Below are 16259 nucleotides of genomic sequence, written 5' to 3'. Positions count from 1 at the left end.
GCTTCCGTACCTCTCCTCGCTCCTACCTGGGCTCGAACCAGGAACACAACGACAACAGCTACCCTCAAAGAGCGTTACCCATGCAGAGCAAGGGGAAAAACTACTCCAAGTCTCAGAGCGAGTGACGTTTGAAACGCTATTAGCGTGCACCCCGCTAACTAGCTAGCCATTTCACATCACATCGTTACACCAGCTTAATCTCGGGAGTTGAGAGGCTTGAAGTCATAAACAGCGCAATGCTTGACGCACAACGAAGAGCTGCTGGCAAAACGCACGAAAGTGCTGTTTGAATGAATGCTTATGAGCCTGCTGGTGCCTACCATCGCTCCGTCAGACTGCTCTATCAAATCATAGACTTAATTATAACATAATAAAACACACAGATATGCGAGCCTTAGGTCATAACTATCATCTCGAAAACAAGACATTTATTCTTTCAGTGAAATACGGAACCGTTCCGTATTTTATCTAATGGGTGGCATCCATCAGTCTAAATATTCCTGTTACATTGCACAACCTTCAATGTTATGTCATAATTACGTAAAATTCTGGTAAATTAGTTCGCAATGAGCCAGGCTGCCCAAACTGTTGCAAATACCCTGACTCTGCGTGCATTGAACGCAAGAGAAGTGACACAATTTCACCTGGTTAATATTGCCTGCTAACCTGGATTTCTTTTAGCTAAATATTCAGGTTTAAAAATATATACTTCTGTGTATTGATTTTAAGAAAGGCATTGATGTTTATGGTTAGGTGCACATTGGAGCAACGACATTCCTTTTTCGCAAATGCGCACTGCATCGATTATATGCATCGCAGGACACGCTAGATAAACTCATATCATCAACCATGTGTAGTTATAACTAGTGATTATGATTGATTAAGTTTAATGATAGCTAGCAACTTACCTTGACTTCTTACTGCATTCACTCTAGGCGGGCTCCTCGTGAGGCAGGTGGTTAGAGCGTTGGACTAGTTAACTGTAAGGTTGCAAGATTGAATCCCCGAGCTGACAAGATAAAAATCTGTCGTTCTGCCCCTGAACAAGGCCTAGGCCGTCATTGAAAATAAGAATGTGTTCTTAACTGACTTGCCTAGTTAAATAAAGGTTAAATAAAATATGTAAAAATAAATAAATAAATCTAAAATAAAAAAAATCTGTGTCCAAAATGCCCGATTTCCGATTGATATGAAAACTTGAAATCGGCCCTAATTAAATCGGCCATTCTGATTAATCGGTCGACCTCTAGAAGAGACAGGGATGGGAGACGGGGGTTCAATATTGTTTTGTAGTATTTACTCTTTTGGGTCAATACTTAGATATTCCTATTTTGACAAGGTAAATACTTGGCTAACACTAGTTCACTTGAGAGACCTAACTTAAAATCACTATTTTAAGGTATCAGTGTATAAACTGGTTTTTAAAAAATTGAAAATAATAATATATATATATATATATATTCTTTACCTATATAGCCCTTATTCAAAAGTAGTACACTACATAGGGGACGCACATTACCACACAACACTTACAGCCATTCGAAACCAACCAACCGACACACACACACAACTCCACACCACAATCAATAAGACATCACTTCACACACTATCACAGTCAGCAAGGAAGGAGTGTTGACTGACTGACTGATATCATCACTGAATAGTAGTGGCATAGGACTGTAAACATTGCAGACTAATTTGTTGGTATAGTATTACATGCCTTCACCATTTTGTTTGTTATGGGTAGGCTATTGATAGTGTAATCATCACTGAATAAAGCTGTATGAATGGCTGAGGTAATAGATGTGTTGCACGATATACGGAACAGGACCAGCGAGTGGTGTACTCTCAGGTGCAGACTAGGCAGGTACGCTGCACGCGCACCAGAGGGCGCTCTACTCAACAACCGGTGATTAGCAGATCCAACTGCACCGACAGGAGAGAATGAATGGCCATAATTAAACAGATCCCCGCTCACAGAACCCAGCCTAACGCCAAATTTAATCAAAGCAGTCGTTGGAGCTGCTATTCGAGCGCCATGAAGTTTCGACTGACATTTCCATAGCTACAGAAACGGTGCTAGACACGGTGGACAGGGATACTCGATCAACGGCAGTGCCGTGGTAACATATATCATTCAGTAATCCTTGTTGAGAAATGTATTTTCACCTAAAGGTAAAATATTTTATTAATTTGCTTGTCATCTGTCTGTAGACAAGTGCAGGCGAGACGACCTGCATGCTGAGTATTCTCGGATATCCCCGACCTTGGTGCAACATAGGTCTATTAGCAACACTGTTACATTGCCAGAGGCAAACCACATCTTGAGAGACTACATGCTGAAAGGGAGAGACATGACTATAGGCTACGCTCACTATAGGCTACGTGTCCATGCCAAACACAGAGAGATCTGGTGACTCATGTTACATTCTAATCGGGCTGGAGCTTTTCAGTTCTAATTGCCCATGTTCATTCAAGAAGGGTGCAATTGTGGCCCGCAATTCGGTGCGTTCCTGCATGTGGGCTTTCCTGCCTCTGCAGGAACTCTTTTATACTTCTATTGGTCCATTTTTTAGTTAGGACAGGCGGGAGGCGGGGTTCTTCAGTACCTATGTGGCAATAATGCACAATAATGTTGGATGCCAACCGCCGACAAACCCCATATTTGGGCACTGTTTTCCCGCAGTTCTGTTATCGATGGCGAGGGCAGGCGTTTAGCTTAGCCAGCTAGTCCTAAGGAGGACTCCGGTACACAGCAGGCAGGAGGCGAGGGAGACACCAAGATAGCTAGCACACGGTGTCACTAACTACCAAGGTAGCTAGTACACAGTGTTGCCCTAGCCTCCAGATATAGTGTCCTTCACCTCCGTCTGTCATGCAAGGTTTTATCCTGTACACAGGAGGCGGGGGCAACACCGTGTGCTAGCTAGCTACCTAGCAAGCTAGCACTGCTAGCCCACGGTGCCGCTAAGTAGTTAGCTAGCACACAGTGTCGCCCCAGCCTCCCGCCTGCTGTGCTAGCGGGAGGTGGGGGTGAGTGGTAGACAGTGTCCTTCGCCCCCCGGCCTGTTTCCCAGAGTCCCGTTAACAACGGTGAGGGCAGGTGTTTGACCAGGGGTGAAAGTGAGGCGGTACGGCGTCCCAGCAAAATAAATAGTGGAAGTGCACTGTGTCAGTAAAACGAGCCTATTACAATTAATACAACATGCCAAAAAAACTATAGGCTATGACACCACTATTTAACATTACTGCATGTCAGCCGCATGAAAAACTATAGGCTATGACACCACTATTTAACTTTACTGCGTGTCAGCTGCATGAAAACCTATAGGCTATGACACCACTATTTAACTTTACTGCGTGTCAGCCGCAAGAAAACCTATAGGCTATGACACCACTATTTAACATTACTGCGTGTCAGCCGCATGAAAACTATAGGCTATGACACCACTATTTAACTTTACTGCGTGTCAGCTGCATGAAAACCTATAGGCTATGACACCACTATTTAACATTATTGCAGGTCAGCCGCATGAAAAACTATAGGCTATGACACCACTATTTAACATTACTGCATGTCATCCACATGAAAAACTATAGGCTATGACACCACTATTTAACATTACTGCAGGACACCACTATCATATGTTAGCATGAAAACTATAGGCTATGACCGCATGAAAAACTATAGGCTATGACACCACTATTTAACATTACTGCGTGTCAGCTGCATTAAAAACTATAGGCTATGACACCACCATTTAACATTACTGCATGTCAGCCGCATGAAAACTATAGGCTATGACACCACTATTTAACATTACTGCATGTCAGCCGCATGAAAACTATAGGCTATGACACCACTATTTAACATTACTGCATGTCAGCCGCATGAAAAACTATAGGCTATGACACCACTATTTAACATTTACTGCATGTCAGCCGCATGAAAAACTATAGGCTATGACACCACTATTTAACATTACTGCATGTCAGCCGCATGAAAAACTATAGGCTATGACACCACTATTTAACATTACTGCATGTCAGCCGCATGAAAAACTATAGGCTATGACACCACTATTTAACATTCCTGCATGTCAGCCGCATGAAAAACTATAGGCTATGACACCACTATTTAACATTACTGCGTGTCAGCAGCATGATGAAAACTATAGGCTAACTATAGGCTATGACACCACTATTTAACATTACTGCAGTGTCAGCTGCATTAAAAACTATAGGCTATGACACCACTATTTAACATTACCGCGTGTCAGCCGCATGAAAAACTATAGGCTATGACACCACTATTTAACATTACTGCATGTCAGCCGCATGAAAACTATAGGCTATGACACCACTATTTAACATTACTGCATGTCAGCCGCATGAAAACTATAGGCTATGACACCACTATTTAACATTACTGCGTGTCAGCCGCATGAAAAATAGGCTGCGTGTCAGGCTGCATGAAAAACTATAGGCTATGACACCACTATTTAACATTACTGCATGTCAGCCGCATGAAAAACTATAGGCTATGACACCACTATTTAACATTACTGCGTGTCAGCCGCATGAAAACTATAGGCTATGACACCACTATTTAACATTACTGCGTGTCAGCCGGAAAAACTATAGGCTATGACACCACTATTTAACATTGCTGCATGTTAGCCGCATGAAAAACGCATGAAAACTATAGGCTATGACACCACTATTTAACATTACTGCATGTCAGCCGCATGAAAACTATAGGCTATGACACCACTATTTAACATTACTGCATGTCAGCCGCATGAAAAACTATAGGCTATGACACCACTATTTAACATTACTGCATGTCAGCCACATGAAAAACTATAGGCTATGACACCACTATTTAACATTACTGCATGTCAGCCGCATGAAAAACTATAGGCTATGACACCACTATTTAACATTACTGCATGTCAGCCGCATGAAAAACTATAGGCTATGACACCACTATTTAACATTACTGCATGTCAGCCGCATTAAATACTATAGGCTATGACACCACTATTTAACATTTCTGCATGTCAGCCGCATGAAAACTATAGGCTATGACACCACTATTTAACATTACTGCATGTCAGCCGCATGAAAAACTATAGGCTATGACAACACTATTTAACATTACTGCGTGTCAGCCGCATGAAAACTGCGTGTCAGCCGCATGAAAAACGTGTCAGCCGCATGAAAAACTATAGGCTATGACACCACTATTTAACATTACTGCATGTCAGCCGCATGAAAAACTATAGGCTATGACACCACTATTTAACATTACTGCGTGTCAGCCGCATGAAAAACTATAGGCTATGACACCACTATTTAACATTACTGCGTGTCAGCCGCATGAAAAACTATAGGCTATGACACCACTATTTAACATTACTGCGTGTCAGCCGCATGAAAACTGCATGTCAGCCGCATGAAAACTATAGGCTAGGACACCACTATTTAACATTACTGCATGTCAGCCGCATGAAAAACTATAGGCTATGACAACACTATTTAACATTACTGCGTGTCAGCCGCATGAAAACCTATAGGCTATGACACCACTATTTAACATTACTGCGTGTCAGCCGCATGAAAAACTATAGGCTATGACACCACTATTTAACATTACTGCGTGTCAGCCGCATGAAAACCTATAGGCTATGACACCACTATTTAACATTACTGCATGTCAGCCGCATGAAAAACTAAAGGCTATGACACCACTATTTAACATTACTGCATGTCAGCCGCATGAAAACCTATAGGCTATGACACCACTATTTAGCATTACTGCGTGTCAGCCGCATGAAAAACTGCGTGTCAGCCGCATGAAAAACTATAGGCTATGACACCACTATTTAACATTACTGCATGTCAGCCGCATGAAAAACTATAGGCTATGACACCACTATTTAACATTACTGCGTGTCAGCCGCATGAAAAACTATAGGCTATGACACCACTATTTAACATTACTGCGTGTCAGCCGCATGAAAACCTATAGGCTATGACACCACTATTTAACATTACTGCGTGTCAGCCGACATGAAAAAAAACTATAGGCTATGACACCACTATTTAACATTACTGCGTGTCAGCCGCATGAAAACCTATAGGCTATGACACCACTATTTAACATTACTGCATGTCAGCCGCATGAAAACTATAGGCTATGACACCACTATTTAACATTACTGCATGTCAGCCGCATGAAAAACTATAGGCTATGACACCACTATTTAACATTACTGCATGTCAGCCGCATGAAAACTATAGGCTATGACACCACTATTTAACATTACTGCATGTCAGCCGCATGAAAACTATAGGCTATGACACCACTATTTAACATTACTGCATGTCAGCCGCATGAAAACTATAGGCTATGACACCACTATTTAACATTACTGCATGTCAGCCGCATGAAAAACTATAGGCTATGACACCACTATTTAACATTACTGCATGTCAGCCGCATGAAAAACTATAGGCTATGACACCACTATTTAACATTACTGCGTGTCAGCCGCATGAAAAACTATAGGCTATGACACCACTATTTAACATTACTGCATGTCAGCCGCATGAAAAACTATAGGCTATGACACCACTATTTAACATTACTGCATGTCAGCCGCATGAAAAACTATAGGCTATGACACCACTATTTAACATTACTGCATGTCAGCCGCATGAAAACTATAGGCTATGACACCACTATTTAACATTACTGCGTGTCAGCCGCGTGTCAGCCGCATGAAAAACTATAGGCTATGACACCACTATTTAACATTACTGCATGTCAGCCGCATGAAAACTATAGGCTATGACACCACTATTTAACATTACTGCGTGTCAGCCGCATGAAAAACTATAGGCTATGACACCACTATTTAACATTACTGCATGTCAGCCGCATGAAAAACTATAGGCTATGACACCACTATTTAACATTACTGCATGTCAGCCGCATGAAAACTATAGGCTATGACACCACTATTTAACATTACTGCGTGTCAGCCGCATGAAAACATTACTATAGGCTATGACACCACTATTTAACATTACTGCGTGTCAGCCGCATGAAAAACTATAGGCTATGACACCACTATTTAACATTACTGCGTGTCAGCCGCATGAAAACTATAGGCTATGACACCACTATTTAACATTACTGCATGTCAGCCGCATGAAAAACTAAAGGCTATGACACCACTATTTAACATTACTGCATGTCAGCCGCATGAAAACTATAGGCTATGACACCACTATTTAGCATTACTGCGTGTCAGCCGCATGAAAACTGCGTGTCAGCCGCATGAAAAACTATAGGCTATGACACCACTATTTAACATTACTGCATGTCAGCCGCATGAAAACTATAGGCTATGACACCACTATTTAACATTACTGCATGTCAGCCGCATGAAAACTATAGGCTATGACACCACTATTTAACATTACTGCGTGTCAGCCGCATGAAAACTATAGGCTATGACACCACTATTTAACATTACTGCGTGTCAGCCGCATGAAAAACTATAGGCTATGACACCACTATTTAACATTACTGCGTGTCAGCCGCATGAAAACTATAGGCTATGACACCACTATTTAACATTACTGCATGTCAGCCGCATGAAAAACTATAGGCTATGACACCACTATTTAACATTACTGCATGTCAGCCAGCATGAAAACTATAGGCTATGACACCACTATTTAACATTACTGCATGTCACTGCATGTCAGCCAGCATGAAAAACTATAGGCTATGACACCACTATTTAACATTACTGCATGTCAGCCGCATGAAAACTATAGGCTATGAAACTATTTAACTATGAAAACTATAGGCTATGACACTATGACACTATTTAACATTACTGCATGTCAGCCGCATGAAAAACTATAGGCTATGACACCACTATTTAACATTACTGCATGTCAGCCGCATGAAAAACTATAGGCTATGACACCACTATTTAACATTACTGAAAACTATAGGCTATGTCAGCCACATTAAAACTATAGGCTATGACACCACTATTTAACATTACTGCATGTCAGCCGCATGAAAACTATAGGCTATGACACCACTATTTAACATTACTGCATGTCAGCCGCATGAAAAACTATAGGCTATGACACCACTATTTAACATTACTGCATGTCAGCCGCATTAAAAACTATAGGCTATGACACCACTATTTAACATTACTGCATGTCAGCCGCATGAAAACTATAGGCTATGACACCACTATTTAACATTACTGCATGTCAGCCGCATGAAAACTATAGGCTATGACAACACTATTTAACATTACAGCGTGTCAGCCGCATTTATAGAAAACTATTTAACATTACTGCATGTCAGCCGCATGAAAACTATAGGCTATGACACCACTATTTAACATTACTGCATGTCAGCCGCATGAAAACTATAGGCTATGACACCACTATTTAACATTACTGCGTGTCAGCCGCATGAAAAACTATAGGCTATGACACCACTATTTAACATTACTGCATGTCAGCCGCATGAAAACTATAGGCTATGACACCACTATTTAACATTACTGCGTGTCAGCCGCATGAAAACTGCATGTCAGCCGCATGAAAACTATAGGCTACACCACTATTTAACATTACTGCATGTCAGCCGCATGAAAACTATAGGCTATGACACCACTATTTAACATTACTGCGTGTCAGCCGCATGAAAACTATAGGCTATGACACCACTATTTAACATTACTGCGTGTCAGCCGCATGAAAACTATAGGCTATGACACCACTATTTAACATTACTGCATGTCAGCCGCATGAAAACTATAGGCTATGACACCACTATTTAACATTACTGCATTTAAAACATTGACACCACTGCATGTCAGCCGCATGAAAACTATAGGCTATGACACCACTATTTAACATTACTGCGTGTCAGCCGAAAACTATAGGCTATGACACCACTATTTAACATTACTGCATGTCAGCCGCATGAAAACTATAGGCTATGACACCACTATTTAACATTACTGCATGTCAGCCGCATGAAAACTATAGGCTATGACACCACTATTTAACATTACTGCATGTCAGCCGCATGAAAAACTATAGGCTATGACACCACTATTTAACATTTAACATTACTGCATGTCAGCCGCATGAAAAACTATAGGCTATGACACCACTATTTAACATTCCTGCATGTCAGCCGCATGAAAAACTATAGGCTATGACACCACTATTTAACATTACTGCGTGTCAGCAGCATGAAAAAACTATAGGCTATGACACCACTATTTAACATTACTGCGTGTCAGCCGCATGAAAAACTATAGGCTATGACACCACTATTTAACATTACTGCGTGTCAGCCGCATGAAAAACTATAGGCTATGACACCACTATTTAACATTACTGCATGTCAGCCGCATGAAAACTATAGGCTATGACACCACTATTTAACATTACTGCATGTCAGCCGCATGAAAACTATAGGCTATGACACCACTATTTAACATTACTGCGTGTCAGCCGCATGAAAACTGCGTGTCAGCCGCATGAAAACTATAGGCTATGACACCACTATTTAACATTACTGCATGTCAGCCGCATGAAAACTATAGGCTATGACACCACTATTAACATTACTGCATGTCAGCCACATGAAAAACTATAGGCTATGACACCACTATTTAACATTACTGCGTGTCAGCCGCATGAAAACTATAGGCTATGACACCACTATTTAACATTACTGCGTGTCAGCCGCATGAAAAACTATAGGCTATGACACCACTATTTAACATTACTGCATGTCAGCCGCATGAAAAACTATAGGCTATGACACCACTATTTAACATTACTGCATGTCAGCCGCATGAAAACTATAGGCTATGACACCACTATTTAACATTACTGCATGTCAGCCGCATGAAAACTATAGGCTATGACACCACTATTTAACATTACTGCGTGTCAGCCGCATGAAAAACTATAGGCTATGACACCACTATTTAACATTACTGCATGTCAGCCGCATGAAAAACTATAGGCTATGACACCACTATTTAACATTACTGCATGTCAGCCGCATGAAAACTATAGGCTATGACACCACTATTTAACATTACTGCATGTCAGCCGCATGAAAACTATAGGCTATGACACCACTATTTAACATTACTGCATGTCAGCCGCATGAAAACTATAGGCTATGACACCACTATTTAACATTACTGCGTGTCAGCCGCATGAAAACTGGCTATGACGTGTCAGCCGCATGAAAAACTATTATAGGCTATGACACCACTATTTAACATTACTGCATGTCAGCCGCATGAAAAACTATAGGCTATGACACCACTATTTAACATTACTGCGTGTCAGCCGCATGAAAAATAGGCTCAGCAGCCGCATGAAAAACTATAGGCTATGACACCACTATTTAACATTACTGCATGTCAGCCGCATGAAAAACTATAGGCTATGACACCACTATTTAACATTACTGCGTGTCAGCCGCATGAAAACCTATAGGCTATGACACCACTATTTAACATTACTGCATGTCAGCCGCATGAAAAACTATAGGCTATGACACCACTATTTAACATTACTGCATGTCAGCCGCATGAAAACTATAGGCTATGACACCACTATTTAACATTACTGCATGTCAGCCGCATGAAAAACTATAGGCTATGACACCACTATTTAACATTCCTGCATGTCAGCCGCATGAAAAACTATAGGCTATGACACCACTATTTAACATTACTGCGTGTCAGCAGCATGAAAAACTATAGGCTATGACACCACTATTTAACATTACCGAGTGTCAGCCGCATTAAAAACTATAGGCTATGACACCACTATTTAACATTACCGCGTGTCAGCCGCATGAAAAACTATAGGCTATGACACCACTATTCAACATTACTGCATGTCAGCCGCATGAAAAACTATAAGCTATGACACCACTATTTAACATTACTGCGTGTCAGCCGCATGAAAAACTATAGGCTATGACACCACTATTTAGCATTACTGCGTGTCAGCCGCATGAAAAACTGCGTGTCAGCCGCATGAAAAACTATAGGCTAGGACACCACTATTTAACATTACTGCATGTCAGCCGCATGAAAAACTATAGGCTATGACACCACTATTTAACATTACTGCATGTCAGCCACATGAAAAACTATAGCCTATGACACCACTATTTAACATTACTGCGTGTCAGCCGCATGAAAAACTATAGGCTATGACACCACTATTTAACATTACTGCATGTCAGCCGCATGAAAAACTATAGGCTATGACACCACTATTTAACATTACTGCATGTCAGCCGCATGAAAAACTATAGGCTATGACACCACTATTTAACATTACTGCATGTCAGCCGCATGAAAAACTATAGGCTATGACACCACTATTTAACATTACTGCATGTGTCAGCCGCATTAAAAAAACTATAGGCTATGACACCACTATTTAACATTACTGCATGTCAGCCGCATTAAAAACTATAGGCTATGACACCACTATTTAACATTTCTGCATGTCAGCCGCATGAAAAACTATAGGCTATGACACCACTATTTAACATTACTGCATGTCAGCCACATGAAAAACTATAGGCTATGACAACACTATTTAACATTACTGCGTGTCAGCCGCATGAAAACCTATAGGCTATGACACCACTATTTAACATTACTGCATGTCAGCCGCATGAAAACCTATAGGCTATGACACCACTATTTAGAATTACTGCGTGTCAGCCGCATGAAAAAATGCGTGTCAGCCGCATGAAAAACTATAGGCTATGACACCACTATTTAACATTACTGCATGTCAGCCGCATGAAAAACTATAGGCTATGACACCACTATTTAACATTACTGCGTGTCAGCCGCATGAAAAACTATAGGCTATGACACCACTATTTAACATTACTGCATGTCAGCCGCATGAAAAACTACAGGCTATGACACCACTATTTAACATTACTGCATGTCAGCCGCATGAAAAACTATAGGCTATGACACCACTATTTAACATTACTGCGTGTCAGCCGCATTAAAAACTATAGGCTATGACACCACTATTTAACATTGCTGCATATTAGCCGCATGAAAAACTATAGGCTATGACACCACTATTTAACATTACTGCATGTCAGCCGCATGAAAAACTATAGGCTATGACACCACTATTTAACATTACTGCATGTCAGCCGCATGAAAAACTATAGGCTATGACACCACTATTTAACATTACTGCATGTCAGCGAAAACTGTTTGGAAAGCAAATGGCTATTGCTGTAAAGAGATGACAAAGAAAAGGATCCAGAGTGGCACAGCGGTCTAAGGCACTGCATCTCAGTGCTTGAGGCGTCACTACAGACACCCTGGTTCAAATCCAGGCTGTATCACACCCGGCCGTGATTGGGGGTCCCATAGGGCGGGGCACAATTGGCCCAGCGTTGTCCAGGTTTTGCCGGTGTAGGCCGTCATTGTAAATAAGAAATTGTTCTTAACTGACTTAGTTAAATAAATAAAAAAATCTGTATTTTGGTTATCAAAATTCTTAACTTAATTGTATTTGTGTCTCCCCTTCTCGTAGGCCAATTATATAGATCAGACAACACATTTTTATTGATAAGTTTGTCAGTGTCAGCAGAGTAAGCTACCCTGTAATTGTCGTAGTATAAAAAAAAATGCATGGGGCACTAAGGTTGTCCCATACCAGTAAGAAATGTAATATAATTTCTGACCCACATTCAAAAGCGTCACACAAGCGGTGCGGGTGTTCATGAAGGAACCAATGAGATGCTCGAGGGGGGCGTTCCTGCAGGTGCACGAATGCCAACGTACAGGAACGCCCCGAATTTCGGGGCTGCAATTGCACACTATTGGTTCAATCAATCTCTCTCTGGCACACCATGTGCATTGAGTAGCCTAGTAATATGTGCGTTTTACAGTTTTCCCGCGATATAGGGCTAAAGCATATTGTTGGGCTAAAGCATATTGTTGGGCCATATACATTTAGTTGTGTGAATCATTTTGTTTAATGCATGCCAATGGTCAGATCAAACCAATAGCCTACAATACAGTTCAGCTGATCTCTCGCACTCTCTGTGCGCCTGGTAAAGGCTGCGTGAACTCGTAATTGTGGAAATATGAACCGAATGTCACTATTCTGATTTCTCCGTTTCTCATACCATGTTTTCAGGGAGACCACGAATAATGCCTCCGTTCCCATCATGAACTACTGTCAAATAAAGCTATTCCAGTATAATAGTATACATGCAATTTAACAGACGCTTTTACCAAAAGCGACTTACAGTTATGCGTGCATTCATTTTACATATGAGTGGTCCCAGGAATCAAACCCAACACTACCCTGGCTTTACAAGCGCCATGCTCTCTCTAACAACTGAGCTACAAAGGACAGGATAAAATGCAACACGGCTAAAACATGGAATGTGAAACACACACAGTATTCAGTGGCCAAAGAGATAGGCTATGGAAAGACGGACAAGAAGATAGAATCATAAAAAATAACTTTTACTATTTTCCTTCTGCTTCCATTGGATAGAAACAGAATACGTACAAATGCAAGCAGTTGACCAGCGGGCTTCAGTTTTCCTCACCTTTGTTAAAACTGATAGCCAAAGTTATTAACCACAAACTCAGCATGATTCAGCCGAGTGCATTCAAAATCACCTCTTCAAAGTCTGTTCTGCTCTGTAAAGACACCATCAATTCCCTCTAGAAAATAGTTTACTCGCCAGCAACGGGAATAATGTTGTAATCCGTTGATCGTCAATTGCAGCGGTTTTGCTTCGTCTCCGGTTCGCGTGCCCCCTTGGCTTTGCCTTATCTTGAGCTATCCCCACTTATTTCTTATTTCCTTCCATTCGATCTCAGCCTCTTTACTCTGGCTGCGTGTACAGCGCCGATCCGTATTTCCATTCATTAAGAGCGAAATCCTCTTGGTTTTTCTTCTTGCTACCTCTCTACACGGAATCAACAGAGAACGAACCCCCTACTCCAAAAATCACAGTGTTTTTACTCTGCAAGCGGGGAATAGCGCTTTTGTAAGAGTTGACTTGGGGAATTGCACACTGTAGCCTGGTCATCAGACTCAGTTATCTTCTTTCACGAATGTCCATTAGTGCCATTCAACCAGTTTATTATTATTATTGTCTGTCTGTCATCAGTGATACGTGCAGTGGCTACCCATCATTCAGGGCAGGTGGGGCAGAGTCCTACCTGTTTTGAGTCCCATCTGTTTAGCTAAATATATATATATATATGTATATTGTTGTTGCTGTTTTCTGTTTTGCATGTTATTTTGGCATTAATGCCTTTCACATATCAGTTTGCAAACAATGTAAAAAAACAACAACAACAACATTGACCTAATAAAGCAGCATACAAACATGGTCTCTTTTTTGCTTTCTTGATTAAGGCGGCTCTAAAATGCAGGTGTTTCAGCCTAACTCAGTGGCTTCTGTGGTGGTGGGGCAGCCAGCGGAAAATACTGAGCAGGGGTTGGTAATGTTCTCTGGTTGCGCCGTGATTGGCTCAGTGTTCTGTCACTCATGGGGACACTACGTCACCGGGAAATCTACAGGGAGAGCTCGAAAATTCAAGCCCCTTGGGTACTGCCATAGATTTACATTAGAAGTGACAATCCAATAAAACTCAAGGTCATTGGCCACAGATAAAATGATGTCAAATCACGTTATATCTACCATAGCTTTGATTGGACTGATCATGTCAACATCATACTTTCAAAATCTTAGCTAGCACGCTAGACAAGCAGTCATCATCATGGCAAAATCCTTTTCAATCCTAGTCAAATTGAAGAGAAATTATAGATAAAAATGTATCGGTGCTCATCGGCCATTTGTTTAATTAAACATTAAACAAGAAGTTGGAAATCGCAAATTCAACAATGAGTGGTTTGGAAGCAATCAGTGGTAAACTACAAGCGTTGCAAAGCAGTCACTGGCCTGCTATTCAGTGGAGATGGTGTGTGGTCTAAGTCTGAGGTTAAGGGTCTCTTTTCCAAGCTTAAAATGATACACATTCAACACAATGGGCCAGAAAAGTTTGAATACATTGGCCATGCTGTCAATCCTGCATGACTTCTGCCACGTCCAAAACAACTGAATGAACTGTTTTGCTGCCAGAGAAGGCTCTGCTGATAGCCAGGTGTAGCAGAGGTAAGGATTCACTCCATGGCGCTTTATGTAGGGCCTAACAGTTTGTGGGCACTGTTTGTAACCGGTATAGTGCAATGAATGTATTGTTTAGTATTGTGTTGTGTTGTGTAGTGGCTGTGCTGGCATGCATAAAACATATATATATATTTTTGCCCCACCAAGATGTACATGCTAAGATTCTGCCGCATTGAAAACAACTGGAATCTCAGAACTGGGAAATCTCAGACTTCTGTGAGTTCAAGACAACTGGCAACTCTGACTGGGAAAATAAGTTTTGAACGGTCATCCTCTGGCCTCGTTCTAGAGCTTCAATCTGAAGATCACTGACGTCATGATTCAACCTTGTTTTTTTTACTAATTCCCAGTTGTCTTGGAAGCACAATAAATCTAGAGAATGCCAGACTTTGATGACAAAATGTGCCCACGAGAAGGACTGCCGTGCCACCTTCTTGTTCAAGTAAGCAAAGCACAACAAGGTGAGTCCAAAAATGTCTTGTATGCTGCTACATAAATGATGTATTGTGCCAGAGAGATGTATATACTATAGCTAAGAAAGTAATACTTTATGTTGTGCTGTAGCTGTTAGTAGCCCAAGTGCCTCACCCTAATAATTTGGTCCCTTTCCCCCAGATAACTTAGCCTACTGTTCTGACTTGGTGGTGCACATGTATAGCCTGTTTTAGAGAAATGTAACCATTGAATATTGTAAGAGCTTTCATTGTCTGCTTATATGCCCCCTTTCTTTTTCCTATGGATCTGACTTGGTCTACAGGGAGAATACTTTAAGGACGGCCTATGTTTTGAATTCTGTCGCTGTACATTTCAAAAGTTCTGAACAAATAGTTATATTAACTATGTCCATCCCAGCTCGCTCGTTAAAATCTTAATCGAAATTACAGATTGCCTCTTATCCGCTCGTCATCCCCTTATGCCATAGTTTGTACATCTCAATTGCTAGTAGAAACCACATTTGTCT

This window comes from Oncorhynchus tshawytscha, linkage group LG28 (assembly GCF_018296145.1).
Source record: "Oncorhynchus tshawytscha isolate Ot180627B linkage group LG28, Otsh_v2.0, whole genome shotgun sequence".
NCBI lineage: Eukaryota > Metazoa > Chordata > Actinopteri > Salmoniformes > Salmonidae > Oncorhynchus > Oncorhynchus tshawytscha.
This window is presented reverse-complemented; position numbering follows the sequence as displayed.